At 45.4% G+C, this 25,499-nt stretch overlaps 1 protein-coding gene and 1 pseudogene across 15 annotated transcripts in view; both read right to left on the bottom strand.

Moving 5' to 3' along the window:
• The window catches only part of MICAL3 (microtubule associated monooxygenase, calponin and LIM domain containing 3), a 187,810-nt gene extending 173,332 nt beyond the window's left edge, over positions 1 to 14,478 (bottom strand). For all 15 annotated transcript variants that reach the window (XM_045554604.1, XM_045554602.1, XM_045554607.1 and 12 more), the window contains exon 1: positions 14,408 to 14,478. The gene's annotated coding sequence lies outside the window, so the exon portion shown is untranslated. The remainder of the gene's footprint in view (positions 1 to 14,407) is intronic.
• Positions 11,314 to 11,468, bottom strand: LOC123640790 (annotated as a pseudogene).
• Positions 14,479 to 25,499: the final 11,021 nt, after the last annotated feature.

Raw genomic sequence — 25,499 nt, 5'->3', positions numbered from 1 at the left:
CCAGTGGACACCACTCTAAATTGCCTGCCAAGGCCCTCCAGGCTGCTAGCCCATCCTCCCCATGGAACTTTCACGTCGCGTCACTCCCTTGCTAAAGAACCTTATACTAGGGCCCCCTATCAGACCCTAAGAGGATACTCCTGTTCCCAAGAAACAGACTGAAGGAGTTAGGAGTCAAGGGGCACACTGTCTTTAACTTACTTACAAATGGTTCTGGAAAAACAAAATTTGAGAAAAAAATATGAAAAAGTAAATGGGGCAAAATGCAAACCATTGGTGACTCCAGGTAAAAGGTAAACAGGAGTTTCTTGCACTATTCTCATACTCTTCTGGAATTATATGAAAATAAAGTTACCCCCCTCCCAAGAAAATCCAAACCCTCACCTTAGCATCGAAGTTCAACAATGAACAGCTCGTCTTATTAACCACTCTAGCCAGACTGGTCTGTGATGACTACATCTCTGACACCTTGTTTTTGTCCCCCTCTCTGTACCCGACTCAGGATTTCCCCTGCCCCTCCCCACCAACACACTTCCTTCACTGCCCTGAGAGCCAGTTCCTGACTCACTTCTTCCAGGGGTGCTGAGGAAAGAAAGGAACTAGCATTCACTGACCATCTGCTACCGGCCAGGCCGGCCTTGTGCTCAGCTTACTGTACATTATTTCATCTAATTCTGCTAACACCTCTGAGGAAAGCGTTAGCCTGAGACTTGGAGAGATTAAGACACTGGTCCAAAATTAAGCAGCCACTACATGCAGAGCTGGAGTAAGGCCCCAGGTGGCCTGTGCTGTCCACAGCGCCAACCCGCACCTCACTGCTCCCCGACACCTTCCCAGACCACATACCCCATGGCCTACTCATTCACTCAATGCACGCTGACAGCCCCAGGCCCTCTTCTAAATGTCAGGGGTCCCCGAGTGAACAAAACAGACTTAGTTTCTGACCTCACAAAGCTCCCATTTCAGTGAGAGGAAACAGACAATAAAAGATGTATTTATCCAATACTTACATAGTATTTACTCCACATCAGGTGTTACGCTAAGCAGTTTATTATTATTAATAATATGAATTAATTTAATCCTTATAAAAATTCTGTGAGTTAGGTATTATTCTTACAAATGAGGAAACCAAGGTCAAAGGAGTTAAACAACCTCCCCAGAGTCACACCAGTAGCAAGTGGTGAAGCCAAGACTTAACCCAGGCAGCCTGAGCACCCAGGCACTGATGCCTGTCAACAAGCGTAAGCAAGTGACTGGCATGCTAGAGGGCGAAAGTGCTCGGAAAGATGGAAAAAGGGAATCTGGAGGGGCGGAGGAAGGGAACACGCTGAAATTTTAAAGCAGGTGGCAGGAGGATTCACAGAGGAGGTGACATCTGAGCAAAGACAAGCAGGGGCCGAGGGAGTTAAACATGCCATGTGTGAGAAGAGTGTTCCACAGAAAGGGAAGAGTCTGCGAGAGGCCCTGAGGCAGGGCGTGGCTGGAGTGTGGGAGGGACAGACAGAGAAACCTGGGCAGAGCAGGGGATTGTAACCACTGCCTTTTGTGCAGCAGAATGCTCAGGTGCAGTTTGGACCTGATTCTCTTTATCTTCCTGTTGGTCACCAGCTGCTCTTTTATTAATCTTCATTTCTAAAGCGAACTGTGAACTTTGAGAACAAAGCCTGTGGCCTCTACTCCCTTTGCAAAGTCACTGGCACTTTTAAGTTGATGTTTGCTGGATCTATCTGCCTTGCCTTATGGATTCCACCAACTACAAGGCCCAGGAGGATGAACAGAGCAGCTTCTGACACCTCTGCCCATGGGTCCTCTGCACCAGCGGTGGGCAGTAACCTGTCTGTGTTAGGAAAACATCAGCAAGTAAACAGTACTCGTATATTATTTCAAAGCATATCTGCCCTATTTTATACTCAAATGCCATCCCCTTCAAACCCGTTGACAGCCAGCATCTCTCTACCTGACATGGCACCATCACGTGAGTCACCGCAGCAGAATCAAAGCTTTCTCATCCAGACTGGGACCCAGGGAGCACAGAGGCGACTGGCATCTTCATCCACCAAGCAAACCACCCTCTCCCAGGCCCAACGCAAGGCCCTACAGCCTGAAGACACGGAAGACTCTTGAGTCTTGGACTGCAGATGTCCTGGATCACAAGAATGGGCTCTTGAGAGGTCAGTAACGACTGAACACAGTGAAGGACCCCAGCCACATCCACACAGGCTTAATGCAAAGACTAAGCATTCAGTTAAGTCACAGAGAATCCAGCTGGACACAGCGAGTCACCACTGCACACAGGGGAGCCTTCCCTCTGCTCCTGCCTACCAAGCGCAGAGCATCCAGATTCCTTCCCACAGCTCCCACTGACCTCTGCAAGGAATTAAGGAATATGCATCAGAAGCTTCTCTATTTCTGGTTTCAGTCTTCTAAAGTAGCAAAAAGAAAATCCCCCTTTGCCCTTAGTCAGAAATGGTAGGATATCTTTTTTCTCACATTTTATTTCCAAAATAAATTAATTTCATTTTTTATTTTCCAGAATAAGTCTAGGAAGAAATCCACCTTGGAAGAATCCTTTTCCACAGACTACGATGCAGCAGAAGAGAGGAAAGCTACGAGAGAACATGTTTGTAACCACAACTGAGATCTCAGGTGCTGCTACGCCACTTAGGAGATAAATCTTCTCAGGGAGGTGGCAGAGAATAGCAGGAACTATGTGAAGAAAAACAAAGTCTCTGCCCTCTGAAAGCTTAGAAGCCCAAGGTAACGAGTGACCCTGTAGCTGTGGGACTGCTCTCCTTTGAGGCACCTGGTGGGCCTGCTGCCCCACTGAGCAGCTCCAGCACAGGTGCTGGGGAACTGCTGTTCAGAGTGTGGGTCCCAGACACAGGCAGCCCCTACCTACCTGTGATGTAACATCTGCCACACCTTAATTTCCGCATGGCAGGTAAGCTGTGCGTGATAGCTATAGCAGGGGTGCTAGCTTCAAAGACAATTAGATAATAGTATGGCATCAATCTTAAGTTTCCTGATGCTGATCACTCTGTGGTTGTGGCCTGAGAACACCCTTATTCTTGATGAATCCAAATTGAATTATTTAGGGTAAAGGGGCACAATGTCTTTTTGACTTTGAAATTGGTCAGGAAAAAAATGCAAGGGGGAGAATGGCACAAAATGTAAATAATAAAATCTACTTAATAAATCTAGAAACCAGGTGTGGGGGAAGCTCTCCTAGGACTGCTCCTGCAACTTCTCTATAAAATTGAAATTCTATCAAAATAAAGTTAACCAAAAAAGAAACTGTACCTGTGGCCAGCAAACAGTGGGCATGCTGTCCCAGTGACAGTGGGAGCCGCCTCCCGCCCAATGCACCTGGGAGACAAGGCAGCAAATGCAACTGGCGCAGTGACACTCTCAAGGGACACACTCAGAACAATTAACAATGCTGACAGAAGTCAGGGAACACCTAAGGCGTCAACTATCCCTGGGTTTTTCTCCAGAATCAAGTCATATTCTTGGCAAGTGGAAAACAAATGGGGCTGGAAAGGCACCTAACCTGAAACTTTAGCATCATCTGGGGCTCTTCCCTCTCCTTATCTCTTCTATCTAATCAGTGTCCTCTTTCCAAAATGTCTCTGGCATCAGGTCCCTTCCTCTCTATCTCCACTGCCAACATTCTGTTCCAGTTCCTTGTCATGTCACACCTGAATTATTACCCATTGCTCAGGGGTGGGCAAACCATGAACCCTGGGCCAAGTCCAACCTGCAAGCAAAAAGTCATTTACATTTTAAAATCATTGGGGGGAAAAAAGAAATCAGAGTAAGACTATTTTGTGACATGTAAAAATTACAGGAAATTCAAATTTGGGGGCCATAAATTAAAAGCTTTACTGGAACATAGCCACACCCATCTATTTCTGTGTTATCTGTGGCTGCTTTCACACTACAACAGCAGAGTTGAATAGCTGCATCAGAGAGACCATATAGCTCACAGAACCTAAAACCTTTACTTTTTAGCTCTTTACAGAAAAAAGTTTGTTGACTCCTCCCACAGCTGATCTTGCTGACTCTCACCTCTCCTGCCTCCACCAGATTAACTGACCTAAGATAACACTACTTCCACACTGGTGCTATGTTCAAACACCCCTGCCAGACTCCCTGTTGCCTGTAGACTCCACTCTGTACCATAAACTGGATTTTTAACAAGAAAAGCCCACAAGGCCATGCTTTCGTTCATTCTATTCTCTGCCTTTGAGGAAACCCTCCTTGCCTTCAACTGCTAAGCCTGCCACCGTCTGAAGGCTCTGGGAACATTTCCTGGTTCCCTCTCTTCTGCTCCCACAGCACCCTATACTTACCCTCATCACAGTTCTTGCCACGCAGCACTGAAATCATCTATTTGTGTGTCTGTCTCCCCAGCTACGGCAAGATTCCAGAGGGCAAGGAACACATCTTACTCATCTCCCATCACCCAACAGAACCTGGCACAGCTGTTCATAAACACTGAGCTCTACTCCGGCACAGCCAGGCTCGCCTCCTCGCTGCCCCTAAAGGCATCCCGCTCACTCTCAGCTCTGAGCCCTTGCTCACCCCAGCACACCTCATCTCACCCGGACAATCCTACCAACGACCCGAGACACAGTTCAAGTCGCATCTCCTGGTAGGCCCACAAAAGTCAGTGTGTTCAAGCCCCAGGCTCCTCCCACTTGTGCGCTGAGTGCCCTTGGACAAGATGCTTCTATCTTTGCATCCTCACGTGTAAGGCAGGGCTGACACAGTATCACCTAACCTGCAGGGCTTACAATGCATGTAGAGCATCTAAACTAGCACTTGGCCAAAGGTGACAGTTACCCTCCTTGCTTTCCCCAAACACCTAAATCACACTGTCCATGCCACTTTGGTATTTCATCACTTTTCTTTCTCCTAATTGTTGTGTGTATTAGTACCGGATCTTCTGAAGCAGACAGGTTTGTCATGAGCAGAGACGAGGTCATACACTTCTATGAACCGGCCCCTGCCCTAATTCCCAGTACAGTGCAACATCTGGAAGAAAGGCCCGATAGACAAAAAATTAATTAATAAGTTACTTCAGGAAGTTTAAAGAATTGCTTAAAAAAATGTAAATCATTAGGGGCTAACAAGACAAAGAGCAGGCATTTGTGGGCTCTTCTATATTGATGAGGAAGGCAGACAGAGGAAGGGAGCAGGGGAGAGGAGTCAGCCCTGGATGTGACTGACTAAGGGGAGAAAGGTCATGAGACAGGAGAGATGGGGCTGGCACTGTTCACTCTTACCCATGTAAATACCACAAAGAAACCTGCTTCTGATGTACCATATAGCCTGGACCCATGGGCTCCTCCCTGAATGAGAGGAAGCCCAAAGCCTCGGTATTCCACTTCAAGTTTCCTAAGCACTGGTCAATATGGCACTACTGACAACTAGGGTGCTGACTGCAGGACACCATGTGCCTGGCAGGATAGTAAATGCTTACAACCATACAAGGTAAGTAGGACTGCTATGCCATTCAATGCACAGATGAGGAAACTGAGTTCCAGGGAAGTTAAGGAATAACCCCAAGGTCACACACTCTAGTAACTGGTGTAGACAGTATGGTCTGGTTCCAGAATCCATGCACTTAACCACTACACATTTTGATTTCCTTAATCTGATTTAGCTAAGCCATTTACCAGCTGAGAGATCTCAGGCAAGTCATCTAACCTCACTGAGCCTCATGTTTCCCAACCTGTTGTTAAGTAGGCACCATATACATAACTTTGTAAGACTGTTATAAGGATTAAAGTAGATCATGCCATAAAGTATATTTACAAAGCAGACTCCTGATAAGTCAATGCCCTTCCCACCTTTCCCATATCCCAATACAAGTTGAGGTTTTTAGCCAAATGACCTCCTTTAAGATCAAGGAACAATCTACATGCCATTCTAGATTTTCCTGCCTACTGCCTATGCCTAAGCACTTGGACTTCATAAAAGCTTACAAAAATAGCCTGGAGACAAGCATGAGAGGAAAGCAACTGCACATGGAACTAAGTGAGGCAGCACAGAGACGGTCTAGATGGCTCCTGGCATGCAAATGAATACTGCATGAGCAAAGGCTGGGCCAGCCAGGCCCTGCCAGGATGTGCCAGGACTGACAGCCCATGACAGCACCTAGTTCTGCATGCCGTACTAACAGGCCCAGACAACAGGCCTTGGGAGACTGCAAAGGCAGAGCCGGTAGCATCTGTGCCTCTGAGGCTGCATATGGTTGTGTTGTAGGGGGACAAGGACAGGCAGTCACTCCCACCAATAGTGAGAGATCAGGCTGCCCAAAAAAGTTGTATATAAAAAAGTAAAATTTTACATTCCTAGAGAATGAATTCTGTTGCAAAATTCCTTTACTATGAAGAATTCAATTTAAAGCTAAGACATACAGATATATACTATTTTATTTGGGGGGCAAATCCACATTTTCATAAATTGTTTGCTTAAAGCATAAAGGATAACTTTGAGCTAATGAACACTCTGGGATCACTGGTTATGGACAGAGAGAAATTTTCATTAATTGCATGTAAAAACATCCTAAATACTACCAAACTGAGTCAATTCAATTAACATAGCAGGAAGCAGAGGTCAGATGTTTAACTCATTTCCAGGAGATATAAGTAATTTCTATTTGAATAGACCTAATCAAAATGATCCAAAAGTCTTGGAAAATAAAAGATTAAAACTCAAACAAAAACTGTATCCCTCTAAACATATCCACCAGTAATAAGTCCTATTAGGCCTTTTTGCACACTACATCAGCTTCCAAATATAGCATATGACAAAGAAATGCTTAAGCAAGATGGAAGAACGGGAGGGGGCTACTGTGCTGGCCAACACCACAAGGCTCTGACTGGCTCCGAGGCTATGGCAGGCACAGTATCATAGTCCTGGAGTTAGAAAGGAGCCCTGGAGGCAACATAGTCAAGCTAACAGCCAAAGCATCAAGGAGGCGCCTCCTCGCCCAGTACTGCTCCCACCACTGCAGCAACACTTGGGAAAGGGCATGGCTCGCCGTACACTCCCCCAGGAAGGGCTGCCCCGTCCATGGGAGCACCTGTACCTCTTGGTGAGCAGTGGCCGGCCAAGCAAGGACAATCACACCACACCCAACTAATTCACAGTGGTGATGGGCCTAAGGGCAGCCCGGAAGGAGAGGTGGCCCCAACCTTTCTTGCAACCAAGGCATAGGGCTGATGCTCAGGGAGGAGCTGCAACAAGAGCCTATTTGCAAAACACAAACATTCCAGAGACAATAGCCACAGACAGTAGGTAAACTCTAGAAATTCTCAAACTGCAAGAAATAAACAAAACAGGATCAAAGAGTAGTTTGCTAGTTAATATAAATCTGCTTACCACTCCATGCTCAGGGCTCCCTGACCAGTCAAGTCACTTATCACAACATGCTACAGGTTACTGCACGTGTCTGCCTCCCCTAGAAATATGTGACCTCTTGCAGGCAGATGCTGTCTTATTATCTGGCACTTACACATGGTAGGTGCTCAATAAACATGTGCTGAAAAAAGTCCATGTGTGTAACCTACTAAAGCCCTTCCGAGCTCTTCAGTTCCAAATTTCCTTTGTTCCCTGGCTCCCATGGGCTTTTTTTGTGCCCCACCCTCCCTGCTAGGGCCAGGCACACAGTGTTTGTGAATATTTCCCCCATCTCACACTGCCTTTTCCTCCCCCATTCCTCTTCCTTTCGCTCCCTCAACATTCCATCTCACAGGAAGGTGATTAAATGCACTGGATTTGGAATCGCCCAGCCATGTATCTCACTGGGTCCTTAACCTTGCTAGAACTGTTTCCCTTTTGTAAAATGGGGGTGACAGCACCTACCTGACAACTAGAAATGATGTGTGCACAGAAAACCCTTGGTACAGTGTCTGGCCACAGCAACACACAGTAAGCAATAACTATGTGGCTATTCTATGTAACCATCCACAGGACCCGCTTGTCTAAAGGTACTTAAAATACCAAAGGCAGAAAACAGACTTTTTTCCCTACCTCTACAAGGCTGGTTTTGAGAAAAGCCTATCTGTTTTGGAAACAAACTGACACAAGTCCATGTCACTAGTTAAAATACTTCCTTTTTCCCAAGGAAATAAATGACTCTGACCAGTGATGGCCAAACTAGGCAAAAGGTTCTGTTCCAAAAGTTCATTTGTCAAGCATACAGTGGTTAGGACTCCCAGGCTACCTCATTCTTTTTAAAAAGTCATCCATAAAGTAATTTAGATAGGGTAATGATGGATTTGCTTGAGTTTTACGTTTTAGGAACCAGAAGGAAGGGAAGGGTTGCTTCACCTTTTCTGGGAGCAGGGCTGTAAGCAACACTCTTTCTGGATGCCACGGCACAGCCCCCAGGTCCCTGAGGACACTGATACTGTCCTGGGTGCCCTTTGGGAAACCCACCTGGGCCTGTGCTCTCTTCCTAGTACTTCAGAATTACCTCCTGACTCTGCCCCTGAGAAATAAGCCAGGAATATTTAAAGGAGTATGCCGGTTAGCCTAAATGCATCTCTCCTGGAGCACTGCAGATGTGTAACTCAAGAGCGAAAAGAAGACAGACATGAAAGTGGAAGGGGTGACCCCCAGGAAGGAGATAACCCTGACAGGAGTCTCTGCCCAAGGCAGCTGTCCTCAACTGGTCCGTGACAGCACACATCCAAAACCACATGCCTCAGTCTGAAAGTCTGAATCCTGACTACACCACTTTCTTTAGCCCTCTGCGTCCTCATGTGTAAAGCCGGGAGCATAACAGCATCCACCCTGACTGGCTGTGTGAGGACTGACTGCGTTGAGACATACAGACACGCAAGACAGCACCCAGCACAGTTGATGGTCTCCAAGCCTCCACTGCTGCCACCGCTGCTGTCACTCTTAGCATCAGGTGCTACTTTCTCACTCCTGTCTCTTGTCCATCCACAGCCCAGTGCTCAGTCACACAAGGTAGCTTTGGCGGGAGAGGCAGGAGAGGAGGGGGCAGGCAGGAGGAATATTAGCCGGAACCTTAGTAAGCTGACTTTTTGTAGGCTGGGGACAGTCCATGTTAAAGAAGGTCTGTTGTACCTGGGGGGCTGCAGGTGCTAGCAGTGAGCACTCTGGAGCTTCTTCCCGATTGCTGCTCCTCCTCTCTTCCCAAGCATCCAACAATAGCATGGAGAAGACCTCCTAGACTTAAATCGGCAGGGGAGGAGAGAGGACAAGGCTGGAAGCAACTGAAGTTTCACTTTGCCTTTACATATTTTCTTAAAGCAGTAAGGAAAAGTCAATATAAGCTACTAGTTACCCACTTGGCTATGCTATTCCTCTCCTCCCAGAGTTAACCAGACTGAATCCTTTGCTGGACATACATGTAAAAACCTCATGCAGGAAGCCCCCCATACTGGATTTCACTCTCCCATGACACACAACCACTCCTGTGACAGACACTGAGCTGGGCACTGCAGAGCCCAAAAAGGCTGTTGTCCTGCCCAAGGAACTTACTACTTAGCAGAAACTCCTGCCCTTCCTCTTCTACCTTTCACCAAGGTACAAGCCAACAGTCCTATTTCTTCTCCCTGCTTCAATCTAATGATCACTTTCTTTTTCTTTTCTTTTTAAGATACGGCACAATTTTCTCTCCTCTGTGAAACTTCAACTCACCAATGACAAAAAGTCAATGAAATGCAGGGTTTGGGGTGATAGTTTCCTGGTCATCCCTCCCAGCTTCCTGATAACGGTGCCTTTATACCTAGAGATGGCTAAATTCCATCCGCAAGAAAACAGCAACTCATGAACAACATCCCTGCATCCCACAGGGGCAGTGATGTTGCTGGATGCAGGGATGTTGTTCTGTCCACTGGAATATCCCAAGCACCTGAGTGAATGATACTTCCCACCACCCCACCCAATTCCATGGGATCAGAGTTGAATTCTAAAAAGTGCAACCAAAGATGACAGACGGGGTGGCTGGAGGGAAGGGGAAGTCCACAGAGAGTTTAGGTAAATTTCCAAACAACATTCCCACTATTCCTACAATGCACTGCATTATTTGTGAAAGCTAAAAACCAAAAAGGAATCAGAGCTTCAGCTTTGCCATCTACAGTAGAAACTGAGAGTCTTGGCAGGGCGCGGTGGCTCACACCTGTAATCCTAGCACTCTGGGTGGCCGAGGCGGGTGGATCGTTTGAGCCCAGGAGTTCAAGACCAGCCTGAGCAACGGCGAGATCCTGTCTCTACTAAAAATAGAAAGAAATTATATTGACATCTAAAAATATATAGAGAAAAAATTAGCCGGGCATGGTGGCACATGCCTGCAGTCCCAGCTACTCGGGAGGATGAGGCAGGAGGATCGCTTGAGCCCAGGAGTTTGAGGTTGCTGTGAGCTACGCTGACACCATGGCACTCTAGCCCGGGCAACAGAGCAAGACTCTGTTTCAAAAAAAAAAAAAAGAAAGAAAGAAAGAAAAGAAAAGAAACTGAGAGTCTTATCTGCTGCACAGATTTTAGCACAAGTGCCGTGCCTCCAGTTTTACAATTTCAACCAGCAGCTTAAGTAAAAAAGCCTGGGCACTACAGATGCCCTCTGGGTTAGATTACCAGAAATTTCTTTTGTCCACAAAACCACTTCAATTCTCTCTGTCCCTAATCTCCCCATCTGGTCTTATTAAATACTTCATATTCTCCAAATGTAGATGTTTTTTTGGTTCTGATTATTTTTTCTAAAGTAATGACACTCCCACCTGGCTAGAGGAATGCTTCTGGTAAAAGAAAAGGCCAGAGTGTGAAAACTGTACTACAACGAAGAATAAGGCCCTCATCTAACCACAGCCACCCATGAGACTCAGGGAGGCAGCAGCAGCAGGTGTTAGGGGTTCTGAGGTCTACCCATTAGTCACCACTAAAGCATTACGGACAGGAGCGTGTATGCACTCTGGAATCAGAAAGCCCAGGACTGAGCCCCAGCCTTGCTCTCAGTCAAGGCTTTGTCATTCCCTTGACTTACTGTCATTCCCTTGACCTGGGATCTCACCAAACCCTGTAAAATTGAGGATAGGTCCTACCTTGAATACTGTTGTGAGGAATAAATGAAGTAATGAATATAATGCACCAAGTGCAGGTTCCCACAGTTAAGCACTCAATAAATGTTAACCATCTTTAGCTATCTAGTAATCAGAAAAGCACAATGGCCTTTCACTTCTTTTTTTTAATTTTATTTATTTATTTAGAGACAGAGTCTCACTCTGTCGCCCAGGCTAGAGTGCCATGATGTCAGCGTAGCTCACAGCAACCTCAAACTCCTGGGCTCAAGCAATCCTCCTGCTTCAGCCTCCCGAGTAGCTGGGACTACAGGCATGCCCACCATGCCCAGCTAATTTTTCTATATATATTTTTAGCTCTCCATATAATTTCTACACTTGATCTTAGCCAAAAGGCCGAGAAGTGATGTTCACATAATATCTTTCTATTTTTAGTAGAGACAGGGTCTTGCTCTTGCTCAGGTTGGTCTCGAACTCCTGAGCTCAAACAATCCACCTGCCTCAGCCTCCCAGAGTGCTAGGATTATAGGCGTGAGCCACCGCATCCGGCCTGGCCTTTCACTTTTTTAAGTCCTTTCCCTTCCAAACAAAGGTGTGTGGGGCTTTTTCCTCCAAAGGTATCAGTGAAATGTAATATAAGAAGGAAGATCCAATTCAAGTCCCAACTCAGGGACAACTCACTTGCAATTTAGAGCAAATTATATCACCTCCATTTCATCTATAAAATGGGAATAATATACCATACTAAACTTTCATGACCTCAGAGACAAGAATCAATGAGTTAACAGGGGATAAAAAGCTTTCACTTCCTCAAAGAAAAAGCAATAAGTAAATCCAGAGGATGATTATTAAAATGCCAAACCCAAGATTACAGGACATAAATAAGCCAATAATGAATGGTCCTTACTTTTTCAAGAACATTAGGTTTGATGGCCTTTTAATCTGCTCACATGGAGCCTGCTACAAGCAGGAGGGAAACAACTGCTGCTCATATAACCCTGTTTAGAGGCAGGGCCCATCAAAGCCAAGACCCTACCCCTAGGCACTGGTCAGGCCTTGACCATCCTGGGCCACTTCTAAGATGCCAGTGCCAGAAGAAATCAGGTAATGCTTCTGGTTCCACCTGGACATGTCAAACCAATAACAACCAAAATCCTCACCTGCTGCGGGACTACTCAACAGACCCAGGAAAAGGTCAATTCTTACCATCTGCTCTCCTATACTGAGTGGTGTAAGACCTCTTCCAGAGCATGCACCATCCTTTCTTTAAAAATACAACACATGAGCCAAGGAGAAAGAGCTCAATCTTTCCTTATTTTTATTTCTAAGTCCAAAGTGTTTCATTTTCAACCTACCATTAGAATGTCCAGAGAGCTGGAAGTTGGAGTAGGAGGAGGGAGGGCAGCTAATCTTTCTACTTTATAGATGGTGCATGCAATCAAAACTGCATCCAATTTCATTATCCCCAGGTGTCTCAAACCCAAGGAGGAAAGGAAACATTTACTTATGTTTACTGAACATCTACCATGTGCCAAGCACTGTGCTAAGTACTTTACATACATTCTTTCCAAATCCCATTTTCTCTCCCAAACCTAGTAACGCTACGAAATAACCACCACTGAATGGGGATCATCCCAAATGGGTGGGCGGGGGGCATAATCTGTAGTCTAGTTTTAGACACTTCAAAATGTTAGCATTGTGAACACAAAAAAAGAGCCTTAGCTGAGGAACCAGGTCCAAGTTTTGAAACATTCTTTACAAGAGGAACACCCAAAGCATGTCTTTCCTATAATTCTGAAATTAACTCATGCTATTTAATACACTATTTAAAAGATTAAAAACGTTTACAACCTGGAGCAAAAGAAAAATTCACTGTAGGGCTAAAACAATCTGGGCCAAATTTCTGACCTGAGTAGCACATTTAATAATCAAATATGGAATTTATAATATTCTCTTAAAGGCCCTTCAGCGATGTGCTCACAGGAGAAAGCAACCACAACAATGAACTGGCATCTGTGTGACCTGGTAATGAGAAGCGGAAGCTTTCCTGCCGGCTGCAGCGATTTATAGTAAGACGTCTTTCTTACCATAAAACTTAACTCATTCTCACCCCTAGGGTACAAGCCATCAACCTAAATGATTGTCTATGTAGCAAACTGTCAGATGGGCCCAAATTAACATTGGTGTCCTGATATTTAAATGCCATTCTCTCCATTTCACATACACACACACAAAAAACAGAGAGAAAACACTGTCCACAGTTCACCTACATTCCTCTGCATTAACCCATTTCATCCAAACTACAATTAACGTCTGCATTGAACCTCAACATGAAAAGAATACGAATGTGGTTTTGTATTCTTGGAAATAAGTACTTTGTCTGCATTCAGACCCAGGAGAGAAATCAGCCAAGATATAGGTCCACGTCCCTCACTGGGGTGAGGTACAGAGGCCCTGCCTGGGGGGTCTGGCAGACCCCTTCCTTCCAGCAAACACTTGTGAAAGAGCTGATGATGCCAGAAACCTGCAAAGCTGAGGCTCTCGCTACATCGGGCTTTCTGCCAACACCAGGCAAACCACGGACCTGTGCAGGGCTCCTCAAGGTGATTTTCCAACCTAATCTCCAGCGTACCACGGAGACCTCCGACAGCGCTACCACCTTGTAAGGCAGCGAGGGAAGGGGGCGGCCTTAGGTAAGCGCCGTGCGAGGCCGCCATCCCTCACCCACTCACCTCCGCCACCAAAAACTAAAAGAGCATTTCAGGGCTCTCTCGGGGCCACCTGCCATGACGGCCTCAGCAGCCCTCGCTCACGGCGCAAGCCAGGCTCCACGCCGGGCCACCAAGACCGGGCTTCCCGGGGGCCGGGCTCGGGCGGCAGGACGGACGTCGGACCTCGGTCCAGCCGAGCCGTCTCTGCCCCGCCCCAGAAGCCTCCCGGGCCCCCGAGCCCCAGCCACTCCGACCCCGGCCCCGACAAGGAGCGGGAGCCCCCCTCGGCTGCCCCGGCGCCAGCCTGCCCGGGAACTCGGGGACCCGCCCGCCGTACCCGACCGCACGTCCAAGCCCTGAGGTCAAGGACAGGGCCGGCGAAGGCCGCGCGCCCGGAGGGGCTTGCTCGCGCCGTGCCCGCCAGCGAGCGGGCTGGAAGCGGCCGCCAGAAGGAGGCGCCAGGTGCCCACGGCCGCCGGGCGCCAGGGCTTCACCCACATGTTGGCGCGGCGGTCGCCGGCTCCGCAGCCGCCCGCGGAAGCCAGCCGGGCCCGGAGCCCCGCGCTCGGGGTGCGGGGGGAATGCGGCTCCTCAGGGGCGGTTGGGCCGGCCGCGAACCCGAACCCCCGTCCTCACCTCCGCCTCATGCTGTTGTGTCCCCTCGGCGCTGGCGTCCCTTGGCCGGCCCGGGCCGCCCAGCCCCGCTCCGGGACCCGCAGCCCCGCAGCCCCGCAGCCCCGGCGCGCCAGCCCGCAGGGTCCGGCGCGGGCAACGGCAGCGGCAGCAGCAGCGGCAGGAGCAGCGGCGCCGCCGCCAGTGGCTGGGCGGGCACATGGAAGGGCGGGGGCTGCAGCCCTCCAGGCCCGACCACGGGACCCGGGCCTCGGGGGCGGGCGACCTCAGTGAGCCTCTGGGACCGGCACGTGGATCCGGTCCTCAGGGACCCCATTGCTACGCGCAGGCTCAGATTCTCCAGAATCTCATGGATCATATGCATAACCTAAAGAAATAAGCTGTCGCCACGCCCTTCCTCCTCTCCGGCCCCCGCACGGTCCATATGGTACAGTCCACCGAGCGCCGCCGGGAGGAGACAGGGAAGAGTTGATTGGTTGGGAGTCTTGGAAGGGGGCGAGAAGCCACACGAAATGGCCAATGGGGAAACACGGTGGGCATAGCAAATCCTGCCCGATGGAGAGAAGAGAGGAGGCGTTTAAAGGGGACTTGCTTGTTGCGCTGTAGCCGCCAGAAAACAAAACTAGGACCTTCTTTCTCACCCTATCCGGATGGGAAACAAAGAGATTAAGGAAACTTCAAATGTTTGGAGGAGGGAGCTAAAAGAAAATATAGAGAGAATTGAACCAGATATATCTGCATGACCTTGAGTAGGTAATGCCAACTCTTAGTCTCAGCTTCCTCATCTAGTCCAATGAGGATATTGGACTACAGTTGATCTCTGAGGGCCCTTCTCACATTTTGTGATCCTATCATCCTTTGCATGGGATTACCAATATCTTCATGTCTTCTTCACTTTGGGGCATGAACCACCATCTTGAAGAACTTTGGCTGAACGTAGACTTTCTGACACCAAATCCTTGATAGTGACAATATCAACCCCACTTTTTTGTAAAGCCAAATTCAACATTCTTTCTGGGTCCCTCATCTCTTGAAGAAGAGCATTCTTCTTAGATGTAGAGACCCCACCCCACCCCAGTATCTCAAAATTTCTGCTCAACCAAGAGACACCTCTTCCTCTTCCTTCTCCCTTCCTCCTCATAATCAGACAAAGCTTCAATTAATAATTCATTGGCCTGTTGAACTGTTCAGCATTCCTGCGTTCAGCAACAAATCCCACTGGTCACCCCTCATTAGAGCTGCTAAAGTGCTTGTCCCTGTCTGAAGTCTGTAACACACCCTTCAGCTATGCATGGCCAATTGTGCTTTCAGGCACACTACATGTCAAATTTAAGACCGTTCAAACACTCTTTGAGAGCCTAGTCTCTATTTTAGAGGTTCACACAGGGCAGCTAGGCTTACATTTGGGCTACCAAGCTTCAGACCAACTCCACTTTCTTTATTTCAGAATCTTCCCACCTCCCAACATCTGGTCACCCCAGCCCCACTCAACCTGCTTAAACCTTGTATCAGGTGTTTGGGACACCCTTTCTAATAGCTCCACCCCCAACCAGGAAACTCATCTTCCAACTATAATCCAAAGAGTTCCAGAAAGTCCAGTTCCTCCACGAAGCCTTCTCAGATTGATGACCAGAAGATGCCAGCTTATAGAGCTCCCATTTCTACACTGTGTCTGCCCTACCATAACCCCAATTTTCCATGCTCTCTGTCCCAACATACATTTCTTACTGACATATTTCCATCCCTCACTGGAGTACAGCAGCAGCTTACATTTATTAAGGGCTTACTATGTGCTAGGTACTGTGTTAGGTACTGTAGGCTTTGCATGCATTATTTCATTTCACCCTCATGTCAACTCTGTGGAGTTCCATTATTATTCTAAGGCTTACAGAAGCTGATTTGCCCAAGTGCAAACAGAGGTCTTACTCTAGTGCCCACCCTCGTAACCCCACAATGCAATACTATCTCCAATTTCTTGAGAATCTACTGCATTCCATACAAAAGATAATATCATACACTTATATCATGTTTTACATTTATTTCTACACCTACAATATCATTTCAGCTTCAAAACAATCATGTGAGGAGAGTTAGTAGTCATTTGTTTACAGACAAGGAAGGAAACTACAGCTCAGAGAGGATGACCAGTTTGGCTAAGGGAACAGGCTGGTAAATCATGGTGCCTGGTTTTCCAAGTTGTACATTCTTTCCACTGCAGTCTCTGCTGGCTGAGTGAAAGCAACCTTTTTACATGTAACAACAAGAGAACAATTATAAGCAGCAAGAAAACAAATACCAAATAGCAAAAGCTATCCCATGGCATTCAGGGAGTGTGGCACAAGAAGTGCTTACAATTGGGGCAGAAAGCAAGTCAAGGAAGACCTATGAAGAGTGAGAAGCACCGTGGACTTCTTTTTAGTGGTTTGTTGTTTATATGCTTTCAGTGAGATTGTGTCTTTGACATATCTGGCAAATTCAATAGCAAAGGGCCACAAAAACTGCTCTCCCGTAGCCTGGGGTGCTTGGAGCTAGAGTCAGCCCCATGTCCATGAAGAAGGGACTTCTGTGTGCAGCACTGCTGTCAACCAATTGAGGGGAAGTTCTCAGTCTGCTGTTCAGTAAAATATCCTGCTCCACTGGCAGTTGTAACACAGCCCTGAAAATATAGGCTGGGCTAATGATTTCATTCTTTTTAAACTGTGGACATCCTCACAGGGGTGGACATGCTAGCAAAAAGGTGTAGGAGCAGCAAACGTTTAATATTGATTAAGAAGCCTGAGCGAGGTAATTCCAAAGCCAATACTTCTGAGTTGCTCTTTGCCTCGCCCCCGGGCAACCCATCTGGTTAATTCTCACTCCCATAGCTCTCCTGTCTCTTCTCATCCCCAGAGAGCTCTAAAATGTCTCTGCTTATCTGACTGCTTTATTTATGCATTCAAACGTTTATTGAGCACCCACTATGAGCAAAGAACTGTCAGGTTGTGTGGGGTTATCCTGATGGATCACACATGAAGCGTGTACCTACCAAGTGGATGGGGTGATAAACATCAGACCCACGTCAGTGAGGATTGATTCAGCCTGAGCTCCTCAGAAAGTGCATGACAGGATCCCATCTTCTTTGAAATGTACAAGCTCATGTTGGAATGTCCTGTCCCCTAGTAGGAGAAGGAGCATTGGATTGAGTTCTAGAAAAGGGCTGGGGTCGGGGGGCATGGGTGGTGTACTGGGGAGAAAGGTGGAGAGGTCGAGGGTACCAAAAATAAGTGGACATGTATCAAACAGTAGGGAGAATAATCTAATGTCAATCCACAATTTGGCCTTTAGAAGACTTGTGGTGTATTCTGTCTTATTTTTAAGAAAAAAATATTTTCTGACTTCAAAATAATACATGTTCATTGTAGAACAATTTTTTAAATAGAGGAAAGCACAAAAAAATAAAAATTACCCATGACCGTACCAGCATGTTGTTGTTGCTATTTTGATATATATGTTTTCCTGTATTTTTTCTGTGTACATGTGTCATGTACCTTCTTTTTTTGTATGTATCTTTTTAACAAAATTTGACCAAAATGCTTTGCAATCTACTTTTCTATTTAATAGGCCAGGAATTTTCCCATCCCACTATATATTGTTCTAAAATATGATTTTAAATGGCTTCATCACATAGCAATACCTTAAGTTATTTAGCCAAGGCTCAATTTTTTGTCATTATTTCCAATCTTTCATTATTACATGTAACTTCAAGGATTGCCTATATATGTAAATATTTATGATTCTTCCCTAATATTTCTAGAAATAGAATTGCTTGGTCAAAGGGTATGCACATTTTAAAAATGTCTCACATATATTGCCAAATCATCTTTCAGGAAGTTTACACCAGTTTATGTTCCCACCAGTGAGAGACAAATGGAACAATTTGTCTGAACTCTCACCAATCCTGAGCATGTCTCTCCTTTTGTAATCCTGGCCAATTTTACAGATGAAAAAAATTATCTCAATGTTTTAATTATTATAGTGTATTGAGGAATTCACCCCTTCCCCATTCCCAGTTTGGGTGTGGTTTTGTTGGGATTGACCATAGGCCTCTCTGGACTTGACATGGGATGCAGGTAGCTCTGGGAGCTGCTGGCAGCCATCCTGGGCCACGAGGGCAGAGTCAGCCCTAAGGAGGGGAGTTGAGAAATGGAGAGAGGGAAAGTTGGGTCTGCTCAGATCTGTGAGCCCTTGAGTTAAGTCTCATGGGAAGCCAGTTAGGTGAGACAATAAATTCCCTCTTTCTTTCTTTCTTTTTTTTTTAAACTTAAACCAGTTCGGTCAGCTTTCTGTCACTAGCTAGCAAAGCAAAGAATGATGACTGAGACACTTGCTGTGAATGGATTCCACAGTCCAACAAGAACTCAGTCCATTCCTTCCAAGCATTCCAAATATTACACCCATGCCTGCCACCAGCTCTGATTACCATGCCCCCCAGGGGTGTTCAGCTTTAAGGTATCTCCAGGGAACTCCCAAGCCATGTGTAGCATAATGGCTCCCAGGATGCCCTGGACAGGCTCAGAAGCCCATCCCATCCTCCTGTGGGAGAACAGAGTCCAGAAGGAGGAACAGGGAGGTCTGATTCGTTTCCTGGGCTGTATTCATTGTCATATGGATGGACTGAAAACATGGGATATGAAAGGCTTGATGTTCTTGCCCCTCTTCTACGCTGAGGGATTGGTTTGGGACCAACTCAGACTTCCAAGGAAAGATAAGGGCATCCGTGGATTGGGATGTCCCAGAGCTGGAAGATGACATCCTGGGTTCTGGGGTTGATCTCTAGGCTAACATCTCATAGTGAGGGGGAAAAAAATTAGATATATATTTTACTTTTTAACTAATTACAGACTGATTTGCAAGTTTTTACCCTGCCAGGAGGAAGGAAATTAAATGCAACTTGACAAAATTGCAAATCTACTTCTTCATTTTTCATAACACTATAGCAAAAGCTTGGGAGGTGTTTCCCCCAACTCATTGGCATATATATGTTCTGTAGTAGCCAGAAATTCTATGCCGTGAAAGCAGGCAAAAACAAGATGGCAATATGTGAAAGAAATCTCTAGTCACCAAAGACACTGGAAAATAAAATCTAGAATCACCGCGTCATAATCATCATCAAAACAGAGATTCCTGTGGCCCTGCTGTAACTGGCAGGAAGATCCTTCCCTAAGCCCATTTAGACTGAGTTCTTGAATATTTCTAGTAAACGCAACAAATTTTGCCAACAGGGTTTTTCTGGACCTATATCTTCATGTGCAGCTACATCTAAGAAAAATTTACCAACAAATATCTCACATATGATAGATGTACACACAAGCATACATTCTGTAGGACTTAGATTCTTTGAGCACAATCCTTAGGACTCTGTGCCCTGCATCAGAGAGGACTAAATGCTATAGAGCTGCAGAACTAAAACAAATAAATTCACCCTAGTGATTGGTTCCTTTTGCAGTGAGGCAAGGAAAAAACTATCAGTCTTTCCAATCTTACCTTCCTCCACTGCTCAGACATATTGCTTTTCAAAATAAAATCATTAGCTTCAAAATTACATATGGCAAAAGTTAAGTTCAGCCCAGTTGAATATGACTTACTTTACACATCACTGTTTTCAATTGTGAAAGAAAAAAAAACAGAGGGAAAGGATTGAGGGAAGGGAAGGGAGGAAGAGAAGGGGAGAAAGCATATGATACTACACATTTAGGAAATAGAATAGTGATAGAAGATGCCCTGATAAAGCCTCAGAATGGACCTAACAAACTTGAAACCACTGGCATACAAATTCGCATTTTCGGATTTAAGAGAAGACACATCCAAGGGGATCAACCTTCTATGGGGAAGGGTAAGATGTCAAACATTCCTTTGTCCTCTGCTTAGTGAGGGCATACACAGGATCCCAAAGAGCAATCTTTCTCTTTGCTCCCATTTGAGATTGTGTGAACTTCTGTTTGATTTGAATCTCTGATTCTTTTTCATTCATTCCTCCCTGGGTGTCTGTGATGGGCAAGGCACTTGTCTGGGTGCTGAGAGCTGTACCAACAACAATTAGACATAGGTCCTGACCTCAAGTAGCTAACAATAGTACAGGGAAAGTGAGACATGGATAGAAAGAGTCTTTGTGTGGTGGAAATTGCTGTCTCCTGAGCCCGAGAGGGCTTCTATCTCAGGGATAAGTTTAATGGAAGAGGGGGTATTCAAGTGTTCCCTCAAAAGAAAGATAGGATTTCATCCTGGGGAGATGAAAAAAGCTATTCCAAGAAGTGAGCCTCCTTTTTCCTTGTCCTCGTTCCCACTTGCAGAGAAGGGGCAGAGTTCCTACCCTCCTCTAGGAATTCTTCAGGAGAAGCACTTCACTGCCCCAGGGAGGAGGTGGCTTGGAGGGTTAGAAAGAGTATTTGGAAGGGTAAATTTTAACATGTTAACATCTAGATGAATAGAGGCATGGGTGGGGATGTGGGTGTTTTGAATTATCTTCTTTTTGCTTATTTGTGCTTTTTCATTTTGGGAGAAGATGGAGTATGGAACATACTTTTGTAATAAGAAAAAAATAAGCATAATTTTAAAACACCATCCCCACCCCACCCCCGAAAAAAAAAGAGTAAAAAGAAAAGGGATGGAGAAGAACATCCCCATCTCTTTCAGATTGAATGATATTTTCCGTCCTCTGACCACCCCCTGATCCTAGGTCTTCAGTGCAGCCTTTGCCCTGCTTGGAAACCCCCCTACATGCAAACAAGAAAAGCACTGTGCCTCCAGGGAGTGTATCACAGCACACTCATTGACTTTAACAATCGATACTGTAACTGACAAGTATGCAGAGAGATAAAGCCTCTAAGACAGTCTAGGCCCCTTGGGCCAGATGTTTCTAACCCCACGGAGATGAGACGTTACTTTTTTTTCCTGAAAAGCTTGAATTCTGGGCAATGAAAGCCCTAAGGAGAGAGTGGACAGAAGGCAGCTGACGATCACTGGTGGAGCCAGGGCAGAGCTGCCACTGCTGACTCCACTCCCCTGCCCGCTGGAGGCTCATTAAACACTGGAGGGGGAAGGGAGGGGCAGGCGGAGCTGAGGCTAGGCAATGGCAGCGGCCTAAAGTTCTACCATGGAAGCTGAGCTTCCCTACCCCTGGGTCACTAATGGGTGTCACATATTGAGGCCCTCAGCTCCCAGAGCCGCCAGGTAGGGCCAGAGCCTCCCAATCAGCCTCCTCCTGCAGAAGCACCTTGTCAGTTCACCCCAGGCTGCTGTTCAAATATCATCTTCTATATGTATCGTAACAGGACACACATACAGAGAGCACTGAGATAGGATTTCTAGATGCACTGTTACACTGTAATTTACTGGTCTGGAACTGCCACCTTGCAGGAGGTGATGTGAAAACACCACCAACCAAAGCAAGTATTTACGGAGCCACTTTGTGCTCGGTCCTGGGCAGGGATGTCTGACTGTGTCAGCTATGCGGTGGCCATCTGCAGCTTTTGCCCGCCCGGCACACAGGCCCTCTTGATCGGCAGCAGGACCTACGTCTTCTACTGTGGGAACTGTCTTTCCCCCACTGCCTGCAGGCCTGGTGGGCACGTGCACCAAGGCACCTTGCTCTCCATCCATGAGGCAGGTGGCACATGGCCCAGCCTCGTCCTGTCTGACCTCTCTTCCGGGAATTCAAGTGTTAAGCAGAGAGACACAGAACTGAAAGTAAGCAGAGCTGACCCACCCATTCAAGAATACCCCAAAGAGGGAAACCAGTTGTCCCTCTATCCTCTGGCTCCCCTTAGCTCCCTGGGTCCTCATCCTTCCCAAGACCTTTCCTAGTTTACTTTTCATTCATTTATGTCAGCTAATTCATATCCTTTTAATAAATTTCTTCCACCCTTCCCCAAAGTTAGCCCTACAGTCTATGTTGCTGTTGTTTGCAACCAAAAAACCCCCAGAGGTATAAACTCTAATCCTCTTAAGAACTTCATTTTCTGTCATTATCCCTATTTCAATATAAGGTAGTTGAGCTTCAGAGAAGTTAAAAAATTTGCCCAAGGTCACATAGCTAATGAGTGCCACAGCTGGAATTTGAACGCAAGTCTGTCTGACATGGGGACATGATAAGAGCATGGGTTTTGTTGTGAGAGCAAGATGAATTCAAATCCCCACTTCTCTGCTTTCTACATAAAATCCTTTGTCATGTTAATGTCTCTGAATTGCAGTAACTCTCTAAATCAGAAAAAATGGGAAAAATAATGTTCATTTCACAGAGCTGTCGAGGGTTAACAAAAATGCTATATATGAAAGGACCTGGCCTAGAGTATACGCTTAATAAATATTAATGCCCCTTCCCTAAAAATTAAAATTATTATATCTGCATAGTAAATTAAACAAAGTAATTGACATTCTGTTTAATTCAAAGATTACTGATTCAGAGTTGATCCAAGTACAATCTCTCTTTATCTGTCTCCCTCCCTCTCCACGCACACACACACAAAGTTTTGTTCATAGGAGTTTCCTTCATACCTCTGCCCCCACACCCTCATTACTTTTTTTTTTTTTTTTTGAGACAGAGTCTTGCTCTGTTGCCCAGGCTAGAGTGCAGTGGTATGATCATCCCTCACAGCAACCTCAAACTCCTGAGCTCAGGCAATCCTCCTGCTTCAGCCTCCCAAGTAGCTAGGACTATAGGCACATACCACCACACCTGGCTAATTGTCCTATTTTTAGTAGAGATGGGGTCTCGCTCTTGCTCAGGCTGGTCTCAAACTCCTGGCCTCAAGTGATCCTCTCACTTCAGCCTCCCAAAGTGCTAGAATTACAGGTGTGAGCCACTGTGCCTGGCCCCTCATTACTTTTTTAAACTTAGACATTTCCTGGTGTCTTGCCTGTGACAGGCCTACCAGAGAATTCAGATGCACAGAATGTGCATAGATACTGGCACACTCTACACCTCCATCCAGCCTGCCTCAGGAGAAGGAATAGAGTAAGAATTTTCATTCCTCTTAAGGATGGTGACAGTGAAGCACAGACACTACATGTTTGTCTCCAGGTTATATAGTAAACCAAAGGTTAAGGAGGACCCAGGAACTATATACTAGGCCATTTGATCTGAAAATACCAGAGCCTGGAAGAATGAGAACAGGTTTTCCAAGTTGTTGGTTTTGCTCCTGCCCCCACCTTCTTCTTTCCCCTTCCCTCTTTCCCACTTCAAAAGAAAAAGCTACATCATTTAAACATCCACATTAGGCAAATTTCTAAGAAAGTTACCCTGGAGCTCTGTTCATTACACACTTGTCTTTCCCCTAAGAGTTGTGACCTACTTAAAATGTTCTTACAATTCTCTTAATGGGGGAGAAAAAAAGTTCCCAAAGATGTGTTCTCTATGCTGGAAAAATTAAAGTCCCCTTAAAACACAGTTACAGTGAAAAGTGTTATTTGTACTAAGATTTCTGATGCTTCTTCAGAGGTAAATTCAGGTTTTCCCAAGACTGTGGTTGTGAAAAGTACAACTAAAAGGTGGTCCTGGACATTTAGTCAGTCAGTAGATTCACAAACTACTTGCCACAAGCAAGGACTTTATCAAAGTTAACATTAGCTTATAGCAACAATGACAGAAAATCCACATAGTTTTGATTTATTCAACATAATTGTGACTTTCCAATGTTTCTGATTTCCAGGACCAAGGAAATAACATTCTACATTGTAATATGTAATATCTGGGATTTCTCCTCTCCTCCTCTATATGCATTTCTTCTAACCTTGAAGGTTTTATTTGAGGGATCTTTGTTGTTGAATGACAATATGACAACAGCAAACAAATTTTGCAAACTTAAGACTCATCTCTAATCCATCACTTTAGCACAGCTACTTGCAGGTACATGTTGTTTTCCACATGCAAACAGATTATTTACATTACAAACATGATTTGCTTGCTATTTCGTATTCTACTATTGTTCATTTAATCATAAATATTTTATATTTCTTTCTACATGTCTCTGGATTTAGGCTTTGGTTGTGAATGCAAAATATTCCATTGTACTTATATCCCATAATTTTTTAAACTGTTCCTATAATATTGGATATTTCAGCTATTTTTATTTTCTTCTATTATAACCAACACAGTAGAGGATATTTTTATGCATTTGGAATTTTAAAAGTCTTTGTTAACTAACTTATTGATAGAAATTCCTGGATATAGTAATTTTATGGCTTTTCCTGTATATTATTATGTTGCATTCTCCCCAAATTTTACCAATTTATAATGCAACCCATAATAAACACTGCAATTTTACTACAATCTCAAATGCATTATATGTTTTGGCTTTTAAAAATTGTTAATCATTAGCAAGAAATAATACGGTGTCATGGTGTTGCTGTAATTTGCACTTTTTTTTTTTTGTGACGGACTCTCTCTATCACTCCAGCTAGAGTGCAGTGGTGTTGTTATAGCTCACTGCAACCTCAAACTCCTGGGCTCAGGGGATCCTCCCATCTCAGCCTCCTGAGTAGCTGAGACTAAAGGTACACACCACCACGCCCAGCTAATTTTTCTACTTTTTGTAGAGACGGAGTCTTGCTATGTTGCTCAGGCTGGTTTCCAACTCCTGGCCTCAAGTGATCCACCTGGCTTGGCCTCCCAAAGTGCTAGGATTATAGGTGTGAGCCACTGTACCTGGCCCATAATTTGCACTTTTGATTGCAGTCAATAATGAACACATCTATGTTTTTGCTCATTGCATTTCCTCATATGAATGAAGTTCTTTTTATGGACTGTGAATTTACCCATGAATTTTTTTCCCCCTCCAGTCAGGTTTATTGAGGTTTATTCACATATTATAAAATTTATTCTTTTTGGTGTGCAGTTCTATGACTTTTAACAAATATATACAGTTATAGAACAGTCCTATCATCCTGAAAAGTCACCTTGTATCCTTTTGTAGTCAAGTTCTCCCCATACCTCCAGCTTTTGGCAATGGCTCATCTGTTTTCTTTCCCAATAGTTTTGTCTTTTCCAGAATGTTATGTAAATAGAATTTTACACAGTAGGTTGCAATGCATGGAATTACAATGATTTTTAAAATTTTTT

Source organism: Lemur catta, chromosome 6, assembly GCF_020740605.2.
Source record: "Lemur catta isolate mLemCat1 chromosome 6, mLemCat1.pri, whole genome shotgun sequence".
In the NCBI taxonomy this organism is placed as follows: Eukaryota; Metazoa; Chordata; class Mammalia; order Primates; family Lemuridae; genus Lemur; species Lemur catta.
This window is presented reverse-complemented; position numbering and strand designations above follow the sequence as displayed.